We start from the raw sequence: 17,452 nt of genomic DNA on the forward strand, positions 1-17,452 counted from the left end.
GCAAGGTTTGCTGTTCAGTAATTGTTCACAGTTCATGAATTATCTCAGAGATCAAGTGCTGTTTGTCTTGTGATGCAGTTCCAATTAAGCAGAACTTGACTAGAGTTCATACAGTTCTTGGAAACCAGTTCTTGGAAATAGTTCTTGGTACTAGTTCGTGGAGACAGTTTTTAGACATGCCCAGTCACAGGCAGAAGTGCAGAGAGCGGAATTCCACAGAATATGAAGGAACTTAACTGAAGCGAGGCAGAGCTACACGCTCTGAACTGCAAGCTGGAGAGTTCTAAAGTGATGTTGTTGTGCAGGTCGCTGTGAAGCCAGGAGTCGATGCAGCATGGAAGTCGCACAGGATAGTGTCTGGAAACACCAGGGAAATCAAAATGCTCTAATACGGAAATTAGAGTTGGCCAGGTTACCTTGAATATAGCTATGGAAAGCTTTGTCATCTGAGGAAGCAGCAGGAAAGACGAGGTCAAGGTCAGCGAATGATCATGGAGAAACAGGCATGGATCATAGTGTAGAATCTGCAGTGAATGAGCTGCAAGCCTGGGATTAAGTGGCCTGCTGCTAATGAGCCGCTTATGCACATCAGGTGTGAGGAGATAAGTTACAGGTGTTCCTCAGCTATACAGTGTGCCACCTGTGGGAAAGACTCACAAACTACACAAGGTTAAAATAGGAAAGGAGAGAGGCAGACAAAGGCAGACCATGGCATGGTGACTTAAAAAATAATGGGATTTATTGTCTCGCCAAGCTGGCTGGAAAGGACTGACCCACCCATCCACATTTTTACTGTCCAAATCCTACGCTCTTATCATTGCAGAAAAAAAAAAAAGACAAAGAGAAAAAAATACTACACAGTAATTCCTGTTTAAAATGACAAATGCAAATCTAGACTTGGTAGACACATTCTTTCAAGTTTTAGACGGATGAAACAAACTCAACACTACATTTGAGCATTAGCTACAGGAATAGTTGACATGGTGGCACTCCCTAACGTGAGCACAGCGTTACATCTCTAGCAATGAGTATTACACAATGAATCTAGCACCCTCCATATATTCCACTCAGGGGCATTTTGTTCACTTGAAAGACACGCCTGCAGTGCGGCTTGTCTCAACTGTCAGTTTACCTTACATCAACCTGTCCATGCATGTTGAAGCATCCCTCCTCTGAAAATTATTTCATTGTTCTGAAGAGTACTGGGTTGCACATTTGCTACTGTGATGTAATGTTTTATTTATGTATTTATTTCTTTTTATATGAATAAAATTTGGCAGATATTTGTATTTCAAAGCATTCTTTCATCACTTAGTGTGAATATAAGAAGAAAAATAGAATAGAGCCTTTGTTATCATTGTACATATATATATATATATATATATATATATATATATATATATATACATATAACAAAGCGCGTCCTCTGCATTTAACCGAGCTTAATTACAGCTAGATACAGTCCAACCACTAGGAACAGTGGGCAGCCACAGTCTGGTGCCCAGGGATTTTTTGTTCTTTTTGCTTTTTTAGGATAGAACTGCTTCATCCAACTCCGGTTGCAAAATGAATTTACTCCTCTAATTTCAATAACTTTTTGTGTGTTAGTGGCCTGTCTCACTCAATAGCAGCCCCACCTGCTCTTAATCCACCATCAATCCAGCACTCACCAACCATCCAGCAGATGGTTGGTGATATTACGAATATTGTCAAATCAAATTGCTCAGGTCATCAAAATGAGTTGGTCCTCTTGATTTGCCTAGTAGCTCTCTTAATTTGGTGAGATACAAGATGTGATAGGCAGCACAGTGGCAAAAGTGATTAGTTTGCTTGCTTCCCAAATAGAAGGTCCACAGTTCAAGGATAAACAATTGTATTTATATAGTATCAGACACTCAAAGCGCTTTACAAATAATGCCTCACATTCACCCTGATGTGAGGGTGCTGGCATACAAGGTACTCACTACACACCAGGAGCAACTAGGGGATTAGGACCTTGCCCAAGGGCCCTTAGTGATTTTCCGGCCAGGCTGGGATTTGAACTGAGGACACTCTGGTCTCAAGCCCAGCGCTTAACTACTAGACCATCACCTCCCCAACTCGTGCGCCATTCTCCATTAAAAGTTGCCCTTGCATCTGTAAGGGCATCCTTGTAAAATGTGTGCCAAATCAGCTTGGAGATGCATACTGCAGTGGTGAACCACAGCAAAAACAACAGAGGCCAAAAGCAACATGTACACAAGGTGAAGGCCAGACAGATCAATAATTACTCCAATGCCTACAGACTGTTGACATAACTCAACAGCAATACATGATCACTATACATTCATTTAAATTTAGAGTGAACATGCCTAGACACCTAAAAAAGTCCAATGACTTTACCTGTTTTTACGAGGTCTGTGAGAAAACTATCCAACCTTTTTTATTTTTTTCAAAAACTATATGGATTTGAATCATGTGCGCTTGCATCAGACAAGCTTGAACCTTCGTGCGCATGCATGAGTTTTTGTACGCCTGTCGGTTGCGTCATTCGCCTGTGGGCAAGCTTTGTGGGAGGAGTGATCCAGCCCCCTCGGCGGATTTTCATTCTCAGCAAACAACTGAGCTACTGCCGCTTTGTTCCATGAAATTTTTTTCAGAAACTCAGCCAGACATCCAGCTGGAAACCATTTGGAAGATTCAGGTGGCTTTCGGTGAAGATTGTATCGTTATCACATGGATAAAGGACCATTGAAACTGGATTCAAACGGCCCATGGCGGCAGAGGGCGCACCGCGCCCCGAGCGGCCATCGACAGGCTTAAACGAGCAGATCATTAACAAATTTAAGGCTCTGTTGATGCAGGACGTCGTGTAACTAGCAGAGAAGTTTCATAAGAGGTCGGGATCAGCACTTTATCTGCACATTCCACTGTTAAAGGAGATTTTGTAATGAAAGACGTGCGGATGGAATCGCGCGTCGGGACGCAGCCACTCATGGCACGGCCGGGACAAAAAACACCCTCCGTGTTGTAAACCATTCGTAAGATTCAGACGGCTTCGATGGTTTTTCAGTCGAGTGAGTATCCGAGAAATTGTTTAAGAGCTCGGTCACTCGGGAGGAGCTCGGAGTCAAGCCACTGCTCCTCCACGTCGAAAGGAGTCAGTTGAGGTGGCTCGGGCATCTTTTCCGGATGCCCCCTGGACGCCTTGCTGGAGAGGTGTTCCGGGCACGTCCCATTGGGAGGAGGCCCCGGGGAAGACCCAGGACATGCTGGAGGGATTACATCTCTCGGCTGGCTTGGGGACGCCTTGGGGTTCCCCCAGAGGAGCTGGGGGAGGTGTGTGTGGATCGGGAGGTCTGGGCGGCTTTGCTTGAGCTGCTGTCCCCGCGACCCGACTCCAGATAAAGCGGAAGAAAATGGATGGATGGATGGATTTTTAACAGCTGGGCATGTTCCAACTTGTCCTGTGAGACTTCCAACACAGAGGTGTTGTTTGTCCAGCGCCATGAGCGGCTGCATCCCGACGCGCGAATCCGTCCGCACGTCTTTCATTACAAAATCTCCTTTAACAGTGGAATGTGCAGATAAAGTGCTGATCCCGACCTCTTATGAAACTTCTCTGCTAGTCACACGATGTCCTGCATCAGCAGAGCCTTAAATTTGTTAGTGATCTGCTCGTTTCAGCCTGTCAATGGCCGCTCGGGGTGCGGTGCATCCTCCGGCGCTGTGGGCCGTTTTTAATCCAGTTTTAATCCTCCTTAATCTGTGTGATACCGATACAATATTCACCGAAAGCCACCTGAATCTTCCAAATGTTTTCCAGCTGGCTGTCTGGCAGAGTTTCTGAAAAAAATTTTCATGGAACAAAGCGGCAGTCGCTCTGCCATTCCTAAACAATAAAAATCCGCTGCCTGGGGTGGACCAGTGCTCACTCAAAGCCTGCCCACAGGCGAATGACGCAACCGACAGGCATGAAAAAACACATGTGCACGAAGGTTCAAGCTTGTCTGATGCAAGCGCACATGATTCAAATCCATATAGTTTTTGAAAAAAATAAAAAGGTCGGATACTTTTCTCACAGACCTCGTATATCAATCTTTTTTATTCTTCCCCTTGTTGCATCTTTCTGTCTTGGGTCTCTTCCTTGGTTGCTCCTACTGCCTCCATGACAACATCTGAGTAACTCTTTTTAACCACACCATAGGCAGTGCCAGTCATGTGACAGTTCATTTGTGAGCAAGATTACTTCAGTTGTAACTGCCAGATTGTCACCAAACTTGGTATATATTTTAAGCATGGTGATACCAAGAAGCCTACTGATGTAAGGTCAAAACTTTAAAGGTCAATGGAGTGTATTTTTTAAAAATATTGTGAGTGCAATAACTTCTTTCTGAATTACTTGGTTGTTACCAAACTTGGATTGCAATTTAGACATGGTGACCTCAAGAAGCCTAATGATGTAGGGGTCAAAAGGTCAAAATCACTGAACTGTTCTTTGCAGAAAAGTGTCACTTGTCAATGGTAAGCTTAACCAGGGTGCTGAAGGTTAGTGCAGACAATGTCTCCCCTTTGCCCTGTTCCCTGGAAGTATTATTCCAAGTATTCTCATCCAAATATATACAGGATCTCTCTGCTTCATGTGACCATACCCCTGAAATCTTGCCTCGTCATCCTGTAAAGTGATGTGGCCCAATTTCAGCATTACCTCAAATGTGCTTGTTTCTTTTTCCCCCTCTCAAACTTTAGAAATAAACAATCTCATATGTCGCCTCTAACCTGCTTTTTCCTTCAAGCCACCGTCTCCAAAGCAGTAGCTTCCTCTCTTCTTGACACTTTCTTGCTTAATTTTTCCACTTCTTCAGTATTTCTTCACCACACTACCAACAGTAACACAATTTGCATGAAAATCCTTTTGATTAACTGCACCATTGCATCGGGTTGTTACCCAAACCCCAACAATTCCAGTGTCGAATGACTTTTCTATGTTGACATGAAAATTTGCTTAGATTTTTGTAGTGATTCACCTACCATGACACTGTGACCAAAAATGTGAAAAAAGTGGTCATGATTCTATCTATTCAGTGCTACACTCTTCTTACATTGTTCATTGCAGACTATCCAGAAGAAAACTTTTACAATGTCCCAGGTACCCCAGCACACCATCCTTAAGCTAATTATCTGGCCCATAGCAGTGTTTGATATTATACTCCCAAAGACAGTTACTCCACAACCATATATTTAAATATGTTGCTTGTTCTCATGTGGAATACTCCGTGTCACCAAAGAGATGTCATACAGAATTGAAGTGAGACTCCAGAAAGGTCAGTATCCAGATATACACACAAACACCAAGCAGTAAGAGTAGGTTTATCAGCTTTAATCACATCAGTAGTGGATCCAAGATCTTGCCTTGTGCTTCGCATTATATTCTTTTTTTGGAATGGTACCTGTGGCATTGTAGGGTGGGTTGGTGAAGTTGAAATGGGGGTGAAATGCATTAACTGTATTAAGCGTCTGCATTTAATTCTGTGCAGCTTTTTAGAGGGTTGACTTAGAATATGTCCATATCAGCAGCATAAATAATTAATTGTTGTTTGAAAGCAAAATGTGTTTTGGTGACGTAGGTCAAAGTACAAATGCATTCTTTTGAGTGTGTCAAAGCACAGTTTTCTCTTTACGCACTCCCGAGCATCCTGTCAGTTTGGATTTATTTAATGAGGCAACGGCCTCTTTGTGACAATTATTGTTTCCTCCATTTACTCTTTGAGTCCATTAGGATAACTGACCACAGTGCTGTTACAGGTTTAGTAACTGTGACTGACTGCCTGTGATAGGTTGTCTTCATGAAACCTAATGAAATTACAATTCAATTTGACAAAATGCCGTTGCTTAACATTAAGGAGACAGTTATTCAATAACAAATTGCAATCATTCAAATTGGAATGACATAATTTTTACCTTGACTGTGAAAATGCTTCAAGAAACATACATATGTAGGGTGTTTTTCCTGATCTGAGGTGTGAGGACTGGGAGCTTGTGGTGGTGCTGTATACTGCTGCATCCGCCACATCATGTAACTGCATTGGGTTATGGTTGGCAACCACCCTGGCACAAAATCTCACTCCATCCCTGCCTCTCCACAGTAAACATCTGCCTTCTGCAGCCAGTTGAAACAGGAGCATCCCCTTGTCCTTCTCCACACTCTGGTCTCCTCAACACTGATGCACCTATATGCCATATCATCCCCAGAGAAATGGGCCACAAAGCAAAAATGTTATGGCTGAAGTTCCATCACAATGCAAAGTAACCACTCACTGAACACAGACATTGCAGAGGTACCCAAAGATCATTGGAAGAGACACAACATCAAAGATATCTAGTCATTGCTTTCAGTCACTGGTTCACATCCAAGTCTCAAACCATACAGTGAGTCAGGAAGAACCAGGACCCTAATGGCTTGGATGTTTTTTTCTGTTTTCAAACACCTTTGTCCAACAACATAATCCAAGAACACTTCCTAAGCACCTCTTGAGCTTCGAGATATGGATGTCACTGGTAAGATAGCTGAAAGTTTCTGTAAATATAGCAATGTAATTGCTAATCTGTCAATCTCACTGGGTTACAATGAAGCTAAAACACCATTAGAATTGCTTGTCAGAACATAAGGCAAAACATTTTATATTGTTGTAGTAGGAACTCAAACCCTTTTGAGGTTTAATTAGAGGTTTTGATACTCATTTCATATTTTTACAAGAGCATATCTTAAAAAAAAAAACAACTAAAGACATATCATTTTGAAAGGTACTGCTGTAGTCATATATGACTATGTAGACTATGTCCACAGACCTATCTTTCTCAATGTGATAAATTACACCAATTATTCCCATTAAGTCAAGGTTGACATCAATATGATGATGTAATAATGTGCCAAGCTCACTTGACAGGTCCTAATAGGAAAGTGAATGAATGAGATCCACCTTGTTTAATGCTTTTTTTTTTTTTTGTCAAACTCAACTATAACCAAGGACTAAATAAACCTTCATTGAGGGGTTCCTGAGGTCCAAAAAAGGCAGAGTCTGGCATAAATGGAGGAGTTTGGTGTTTAAATGCAATATCCTCTCAAGGCCTGATTTAAATTTCATATTAAACACTGAACACCTATCTGTTTAATTTGATTTAAGGTTTCTCAACTTTTTAAAACTGCCCTTTGATATCCAAATGCAGATTAGGTTAGGATAGAATAGTAATTTATGGATTTAATGATGCTGAAGTAGGCAATTTTTATTGCAAATAATCATCTCAATGCACACTTAATTTATGATGAAAATTACTCTCATTGGAAAAATTCGAGACTCATATGACTGTACTCTCTAGCAGCACCTAAATACATCAAATGTTCATGAACCTGTATTTTCTGTGTTACACAGTAAAGTATTCACAGTGATGGACTTTTTCCACATTTAAACTGTTACAGCCTTATTTCAAAAAGGATTAAATTCTTTTTTCTACAAAATTCTACACACGATAATGACATGCAGAAAAAGGTTTTTTTTTTTTGTTGATATTTTGCAAATTAATTTAGAAAACATATATATCACATGTACATACATATTCAGAGCCATTTCCATGAAACTGATATATATATATATATATATATATATATATATATATATATATATATATATATATATATATATGGTCCCACAATTGACAGTGTATGTCAGAGCACAAGCAAGCACGAACTCAAAGGAATTGTCTGTAGACCTATGAGACAGGAACAGGATTGTCTGGATTCACAAATCTGGGGAAGGGTACAGAAACTTTTGTGCTGCTTTGAGGGTCCCAATGAGAAGAGTGGCCTACATTAAGCGTGAATGGATGCAGTTCACATCGAGGGGCCTCATGTACAAAGACTTGCATGGAATTCCTCCTGAAACATGGCATAGTCCAAAACGCAGAAACTGTTGTAGTTGTAAGCACAAAAAATATTCTGATTTATCAACGTCTGCATAGGCATGGATCCTTGTACGTTCGGTTTGTACACTGTAAAAAATGTTCGTAAATTTTGCGGTGAATAACTGTGAATCATGACAGTAAAAATCTGTAAATCTCCAGAACAGTTTGATAGTGTTTATACGAGGGTAGGCTGAAAAGTTCTAAGGCTCCCCATGAAGGAGTAATGCATTAACTGCATTATAGTGAGCCTTAGAACTTTTCAGCCTACCCTCGTATAACACTGAATCACTGTAAATACATTAATAAGCAAAAAACTGTATGTTTTACATTTTTTCTCTTGAAAAAATACATTTTCCTTGCACAGTTTTTTTAATGGAAAAATGCCGTAATATGTATAACATCCAATACCGTGAATTTTGCATTTATTTCTTGAAAAGAATACAGTATTTCACAGTTAAATGTACGTACTGTTGTGCTGATCACAGAAACATGCTGTGATATTTATAACAAGTAACATGACAATTTTTGCATTTATTTCACACATACTAATGTACTTTTGTGTTAAACATTAATCTGTCTGCTCTGCCTGTAGTTCTACAGTATGTCCCTCTTTAGTTACCATCCAGAGGCACATTCAGCTTATATAAAGAAAACCATTTGAATGATTTAAAAACATCTCACTAAATTTAAAAGCATCTCAAAACTGAGACTGTGCGTTCTTTGACAACGCGCCTGAAATTCAAACGGGCCAATCAGCGCATCGCATCTGACTCCCGTCTGTTAACCTCCGACATGCTCCGGTTCAGGTTGGTTTTGTTTCGGACTTCATCCGTTCAAGTTTGTGGTCATCACCAGCGGAGCTTTATCAGCGGTCTGGACTTTTTAGAATTTTCCAGCCAGAACCTTCAGTAAGTACCCTTCAGTTTGACTGTTTTCAGAAAATGCGGTGTGTTTAGTCACCTAGCATCAAGCTAATGCGGGGTCAGTCTGCTGAAGCCTCTGGTGAGCTAACCACACTGCTCGCGTTGTAGATATAAACCTGTGTTTCTTTGATTATTTAATATGTATTCTTGTAACGTATGTAGAGAAAACGTTCCGTCGGTAAAAGCATATGTTTTGCACTGCAAACTGCACTGCAATGAACCCCGACGTATTTTCAAATGTGTTGGAACAAGTTGTAAGCAGGTCTTTTCTGGATATGCAGCTTTAAAGTCGCACTTCTATCGCCACCACAACAATACACCAACAGCTACTCAGGATACAACTTTAATGCCATTAACATGCACCATCGCACTTTGTGAACGTCAGTGTGAGGGAACTAAATTGTTGGTTGCTCACTTAAAGGAGCACATAGCAGAAGGGCGTCGTGGAGCTTGCCCAGTGAGAGGATGCAAAAGTGTGTTCACTGCAAAAACAACTTTTACCTCTCACATATCCAGAAAGCACAGACATTGGTCAGAAAATGTGATTTGTCCATCATCAGAGATACACAATGTGAGAGTCCCACTACAAGTGCTACCACACAGGGAGCTGCCAATGTGTCAGATGCTGAAGACACTGTTGGGGATGGGTCTAATTTCAGTGACCTGTATCCAGTGGTGGGCACACTTCCAATAACAGATAATTATTGAAGATAATGTTTTCATTATCGGATTATCTTTTTAGATAACTTTAAAAACCATTATCGGACCAATTATCTTCCGATTAATTTCTGTCCGATATCTTTTAGACTGATAAACAGTAAACAAAGCTGAACAGCGATAAGCATTTTTAAAATAAAAAAAAAGTTCAGCACCTACCTGTTAAAAGTTTTATAACAGATGGACAGTTATACCCTCTGCTAATAGAAGAGAGCTGATTCTATGAAAATCATCTTTATCCTCTGTAGCCAAAAGAGAAATGACCAAAAAAAAAAAAAAAAAAATTCCTTTAACACCATACCGATATGCTGGCAATATCACCTAAGTCATCCAGAGGCATACATTTTTTAACTTATGGTTCAAATTTTAGCCAAACTAATTTTGGACAAGTTATTTAAAATTACTGTCATGTCTGAAGTTTTATAAAGTGAAAATATCAGATATATGTTTTAGTTTTAAAGTAATGTGCTATTTTTTAAGGTTTTGTGAGCACATGCTGTGCCCAGTGCATTATGGGTAGGATGATGTAATCTCAGTACGATCACGACAGGACAATTGCATTTCAGACACTCTGTTCAGGCTCTACGGACAACAGCATTAAACTCTAGTGCCTAAAACTCTTGTGAATATATTCTCTGTGTTTATAGACGTTGTTATTGTATTTGCGTTTGTTAAATTCCACGCATTTTAAATGTAGCAGACAGGGATTATCTGGAATTTTGTTTTCAAAGCCTCTACTGCCATCTGCTGGCCAGTAATGTTCATGGCAGTATTCGCCCTAAGTACTAAGCATCTTGGAACCAGTAGATGGCAGTGTTGTATTTGTTTTGACCCCAGTTATATCAGATGATTGTCAAATCAACTTTTTGGCTTTGCAGATGGCTTTTTTTTTCTTTTTTTTTTTACAAATGAAGTTTAAAAACAAAACAACAGCAAATAATAATAATAATACTTATAATAATACATTTTTGTTTAAGTAAGTCTGTATGGTAGCACACTTCCAGGAACTGACTGGCATGAGTTTGATAGAGTCCTTCCTTGCCAATGTGGACAAAAAGGGGGCACGTCTCCTAAACTTCTTCAAACGTGTTGATGCACATAAACACAAACAAGTTCTGGATGGTTTTCTGAAGCCGCAAACTGAAAGAGGTCAGTCAACTGGTTGCTTAGAAGAGGTCATACAGATGGTGCTTCTTTTATTGGCTCATTTTGATGAGAAGGAAGAACATCTGTTCCATTTCGTCCAGAAGACAACCCTTGCTGAGGAGGTTCAGATGGAGACTGTTCCACAAACACCCTGCCTTATTGTGTGTGGTAAGTAAACCGAACAAACCTGCAAGCTTTCTCTACCATTGTACCAACAACCATTTGTATTCTTGGCTTATTTACTTTCATATTATCTTGCAGCCCACTTTATGACTCATCCTGTATTGAAATAAGTACCATTGAATTTCTGTTTATAGTTGATATTGAAGCCCTTGTCATTAAAGTTTTGTTTTTATTCATTTTATTTACTCTTAGGGTCCTCCTGCTTTGCCGCTGAGACATTCATGTTGAGCATTGACAAAGAGGTTGTCAACAACCACATCACTTCCTTCACATCTGCTATCTGCCTGATGTTTGGCAGTTACTACTGCTTCAACATACACTACCCAGTGGAACTACGGTCTACACTGGAGTTCCTCCAACGGTAAAATTTCTTTCTTTTTATAATATCAGAAAATGCAATTTATTTGATGTCCCACCTGAGGTTCTTTTTCTTTCTTTCTTAAAGGTGTTTCTTTTCAATAAATCCTGAGAAAGGCACCAAAGTTGAGTGGAATAAGAAGAAGAAAGTGTTCTCAGTCAATCCCAGGGTCCTCACTCTAATCTCAGACCTTGCTGACCATGAGTGGACCTACCAGTGATGCTGAAGGATGATATTATAAAAGGTACACTGCATGTTATATACACTGCAGATATTTTGTTGTTAGAGTTAAATTTCTGAAAGTTTTACAAAATGTAAAGTTTCAAAAGGTAAACTGTCTGGTACAGTTTGTACATGTTCGACTTTACTGCACTGGTTTTGTACTTTAAACAAGTTGAGGTAAACTTACTGGTTCCAGGATTGTCTTAAAATGTGTAAGCATCAGAATGAGTAGATAATGAAGGAATGCCCGTTTAATGTGAACTGTTCGCTTAAGTAAAACTTAAATAATGCATAATTTATAATGAACTACTGCATGCAACAATGAAGGACTCTGATTAATTCCTTTGGAAAAACTTAATGTGTTTTTTTCCAAACGTAACAGATCATCAATCAAGGGTTGTTAGTTCAGTTACTTCATATGTTTATTGATATTTGACAAGATTAGCTTAATTATTTTCTCTTTTTTGTTTTGTATAAAAGTTTATGGACCACATCTTAATTTCCCTTAAAACGTTTAAGGGAATAGACCATATTTTAGGGGAGATTTACAACACAGTGGTTGGAATATGTTATGATCAGATATTGTTAAGCTCAGCATTGTGTTGCAGACCGTGCCAATAAATGGTCAGTTGAGTGTAAAGGACACTCATTTGCTAACAAAATAATACCATCAGTTGTCCAACAAATTCTATTAGGCCTAATGCATAGATTTTTGCATTGATGGATTTTAGTACTGGGCAGCACGGTGGCTTAGTGGTTAGCACTGTTGCCTCACAGCGAGAAGGTTGTGGGTTCAATTCCCGTGGCCTTTCTGTGTGGAGTTTGCATGTTCTCCCTGTGCTTGCGTGGGTTTCCTCCGGGTGCTCCGGTTTCCTCCCACATCCAAAGACATGCGGGCTAGGTGGATTGGGATCTTTAAAATTGTCCATAGGTGTGTGTGTGGGTGTGTCTGTGTTTTTTTTGTCTATTTGTGGCCGTGCGTCAGACTAGCGTCCTGTCCTGGGTGTACCCCGCCTCGCGCTCTATGACTGCTGGGATAGGCTCCAGCCCCCCGCGACCCTTAATTGGACTAAGCGGTAGAAGATGGATGGATGGATGGATTTTAGTACTAATTATACAGTTAAAGAACATGTTTCATGATACAAATCATTTTGCTTAGTATTTAGGTTAAAGAGGTCTTTCAGTGTTTTTTACAGTAAAATATGTGAAAAAAAAAAACATGTTTAACCATAAAAGCAGCAGCATTGGCACCCATTGCTATTACTAACAGACATCGAATTACTGTAATTTTTACAGGGAATTTCTTTTTGGACCTAAATTTGGACCTTAATATTTGCAGTAATTTTTGGTCATTTTTACAGAATAAATTAGTAGTATATAATTTAGACTGTTAATTGTCAAGCAAAAAACGGTCATATATCATGACACAAACTTTGATTTATATGATATTTTCATGTAAATTTTCCAAGTAAAACAATTTTTTTTTAAAGGTTAAAACTTTTTTAACCTGATGTACATGTAAAAAACAATGTACATTTTTTAGCCGTAAAATCAACAGTATCGATAGTAAATGAAGAAAATGTTTTACCGTAACTGTACGGTAGTGTTTCGGCAACCACAGCTGCCGGAAGTTTACAGTAAAAACAACAGGTTTTTTTTTTTTTTTTTTACAGTGTACACCCCCACTGAATGTGGAACTGAGCGTGGAACGGAACTCCTCCCTGCCCATGCCCCGTTTAACTATGCAATTTACATGTAAATAGGTCCGTTGAGCAGGGATTCCCCATGACATCACATCAGACAACATCAACACAGAACAAAAATTATGCGATAGATGACTGGAAATATCATAGAGACACGCAGGGATAGTATACGTGGTCTGTTAGAAAAGTTTCCGACCTTTTTATTTTTTTCAAAAACTTTATGGATTTGAATCATGTGCGCTTGCATCAGCCAAGCTTGAACCTTCGTGCACATACGTGAGTTTTTTCAGGCCTGTCAGTTGCGTCATTCGCCTGTGGGCAGGCTTTGAGTGAGCGCTGGTCCACCCCCCTCGTCGGGATTTCATTTTTCAGTTTCTGAAAAAATTTTCATGGAGCAAAGCAGCAGTCGCTCAGCCATTTCCCTGACAATGAAAATCCGACGAGGGGGGTGGACCAGTGCTCACTCAAAGCCTGCCCACAGGCGAATGACGTAACCGACAGGTGTGAAAAAACTCATGCATGTGCACGAAGGTTCAAGCTTGGCTGATGCAAGCGCACATGATTCAAATCCATATAGTTTTTGAAAAAACTGAAAAGGTCGGATACTTTTCTAACAGACCTCGTATTCAGTACGCTGTTAAACGGATTAATTGTTGGGAAGGTGTCGTAGCACGGACCCACAACAGGGGGCGCAAAGGAACGGACAATGAATAAGCCAATGAGTAACAATTTAATGTTGTGACAACACACAACTAAATTCACACAAGATATAAATAGACAATTAACACCAGGTGACGTGTGGGCAGGCTCGAAGATAGAAGACCCCCGACGAGAGATGAGCCCCGTCCCACACGGCTTCCACCACCAACGGCCTGAAGAACACCGGAGCCGCCAAGTCCCGAGTCCCCAGGTGGCCTCTGTCTTCGGCTGTCGACCCTGGTACTGCTGGCAGAAAACAAAGACAGGATGGATGAGTGTGAATTTGCACACTCAGTAATCCCACATTCTGTACACAGTTAGGAGGGAGAACCTCCACCTCCAAGTAGGAACACACTAGCAGCTCCTGTTACCACTTATCTGGATGGAGTGAGATGCGAAGACGTCGCTTCTCTCACTACACGCCAACCCAGCAGAGTGCACCACAGGAAAAACGGCTGCAAAACAGATCAGACGTAAGTCACAGTAGGGATACAGCAGAGAATATTACCTCTTCGGTAGTTGATTTCTCGGCGGGGAGGTGGAGTTGCAGTCCGGCTTATGTAGGTGGTGTGAATGAGTGACAGCTGGTGTGATGAGTGACAGCTGTCACTTCTTCTGGGTCTGGCGCCCTCTCGTGCTTGGAGCCCGCACTCCAAGCAGGGCGCCCTCTGGTGGTGGTGGGCCAGCAGTACCTCCTCTTCAGCGGCCCACATAACATTAATCATGAAACTGGATAAAATGTTTGTGGGTGCTACGGCATGTGTGTGAGGTCGACACGCTGTGAGCTAAAAACAGTGCACACACGCTGAAGTTATAAAGGTGAGTTACAACAGTGTGACATTCACAACTTACACATGTGTTTATTGATGTTTCTGTGTAGGCTCTCAGTTGTCCAGCTGGATTCCATAGTAGAGAAGCTTGAATCTTCGACTGGAATCGACTGTGACTCAGCTCGAATCTTCTCGCATGACACAACCCAGTCCAGTCGAAGATTCAAGCTTCTCTACTATGGAAACCACCTGGACACTCACGTCAAGCAACCCAGTCCAGTCGAAGATTCAAGCTTCTTTACTATGCATTTATTGACAAATACTGAACACAGCAAGCCTCTTTAAAAAGCTCTGCAGCTCTCGCCATCAAGCAAAAATTTTGAAAGGACATTAATAATTTTAAAAAAGGCAGTGGATATTTTTGCCAGATACGGCAAACACGCACCTAGCACTATTTGACCGGATCTCCTCGCTGATGGGCTAGTTCAAATGACATCATCAAAGACTTTATTTCAACATGGCGGTGCCCTCGGCAAAGTTGAACTGGATGATATTTCGCCGTACGCAGCACCGGAAAAATTGGGGGTTGCGCTGTTTTGCCGGCCATCTAAATTTATTCATGATCGACAGAACGGCCGTGGTCGGGCGGGAACATAAAGGCGATCGGAGTTGAAGATGTCCTTATTTCACATTCATGATAGTAGCTCGATATTGATGATTTTCATTATTGAAAATTGGCATATTTTACCATTCACTATTTTCAGAGGTGGACTGATCAAAGGTTTTGCAGACATGACACTGACAGAGAAAAAACAGGATAAACACACGTGCCGGCATGGACTTCTGTATTTTTGTTTTTATTCTGTCTTGAATTTGCAGGTTTTGGAAATCACAATTCTAAGAGATTATTTCTGTTTACCATGGCATTTTGAATGTTTTATCATGATAGCTACACAAAATGAGGCCACTTAAGCCCAAATAAAAAAAAAAAGTTGGTTATCATCCCCACCTGACACGGAAAATTACCAAGACTGCAAAAATTATTTACACCGTGCCCAAAATTATTTCCACCGCATGGCGAAAAGTGCCGGTGTAAATAATTTTGGGCATGGTGGTGGAAATAATTTTCGCCACATGGTGGAAATAATTTTGGGCATAGCTATGCCACGTTTTTGAGCTGCTTTTAGTGATGGCACCCAAAATGGTCTAGAATCCCTCCGCCAGTTGGTAATTTTCTGTTACAATTCTAACGACTTTATGGCACCCAAAACGGCATAGAATCCTCTGACGTTATGGCACCAAAAACGGCATTACAAGATGAAAAATTTGCACCAACACTCAATGCCGAAGTGTTGGTCATAATATATATGCTTTTGTTGTGTTTTTTAAGTTTAATAAAGGTTTACAATCAAAAATAAGGAAGGAGAAAAGTAAAGCGGAAATAATTATCCACACACATTTATTCAAAACACACAGCAAACTATAATAAACAACTGTTTTGACACTTTATAAAGGTAATTTGAGGTCTTGTGCGAAATACGGTACAACAAAAAGGTTCAAACAATAAACACAAGTGCACATTTTGAACAATATATACAAAATGGTCAATGCATTTTTTTTTTGTCATCATGGTAAAAGCAACAGAGTTATCTAGCAACATTCACATTCAAAGTAGTGGAGTAATCCTGATAGTTACACACTCTTTGTTTGAGCACGTGAGATTGTCATCAGAGGCTCTCCGTCTGCTTTCACTGATCGCTGTGCGTAATGGCGCAGGGTGCATTTGGAGCCCAATAGTATGTCATTGGAGCACCCAGGGAGCTATTCAAATGGGCCAATTCGTAACATATCACTCCTGAAACGAACTTTGGCTTTTCACGTGAGGTGAATCTGCCCTACGATTGGACTGTGGAAAACCATGTGATAGTGAACCAATTCTGATTGGACATTCACATTGCGCACGTCATCACACAGCTTCTATGTGGAGTACAAAGATGGCAGATGGCTGGCTCGAAAGTTCGCGGAGTTAACTTTTCAGCAAAAAAAAGTAAGTTTCTATCTCATATCATTAAAAAGTTATTTATAATTTAGTAAAGCTTGGTCTTAGCCATCGTATATGACGTTGTCGGCCCCAGAGGGTTAATGAGGTGTGTGAGGTCCAAGCTTATACTTCTGCATATTGGATTGAGATTATTAATGATTTAGTGCAATAGCATTACTTAAATGGTGTCAAAGTTTGTATATAGGTAAGTCCACTTCTCACATTGGCTTCCTTGGTTGTTCAGACTTGCTTGACAAGAGTTACCTGATGCAACTGCAAAACCTCTGGAATTTGATAGAGTGACAGGGTACACACAACAATGACAGTAGTATCTGCAGTCTATCAGCTTCAGAGGTTTGCTTCAATTACATTACAAACGCTTCAGCGCGCCTGCTGCGGGAGGGCCTATACAACGGCTAACAGTGTGGGCAAACCAGCTGGTGGCCAAGCCCCTAGACCCCTCACTGCTCCTCTAATGGCACTAACGGCTGCTCTGCTATCACAGCCCCCATAAAACAATTTCTCTGGGGAGAAGTGGCCACAGTGATGAGGCAGAAATGCGTGTAAATATTCAGCAAGCACAGAAACCCACTGACAGCTCATCAAATATGAATGGCCTGTCTTCTGGTCCACTAATGTCTGTTCATAAAGGAGCACATTAAGACTTGGAAGCTGTGAGTAGAGGAACCCAGCAGAGTGCCTGCGGATTTGTGAAGAATGATTGGACGTTGATCTTGTATCTGCTCCGATCT

This window comes from Thalassophryne amazonica, chromosome 1, assembly GCF_902500255.1.
Source record: "Thalassophryne amazonica chromosome 1, fThaAma1.1, whole genome shotgun sequence".
NCBI classification, from domain to species: domain Eukaryota; kingdom Metazoa; phylum Chordata; class Actinopteri; order Batrachoidiformes; family Batrachoididae; genus Thalassophryne; species Thalassophryne amazonica.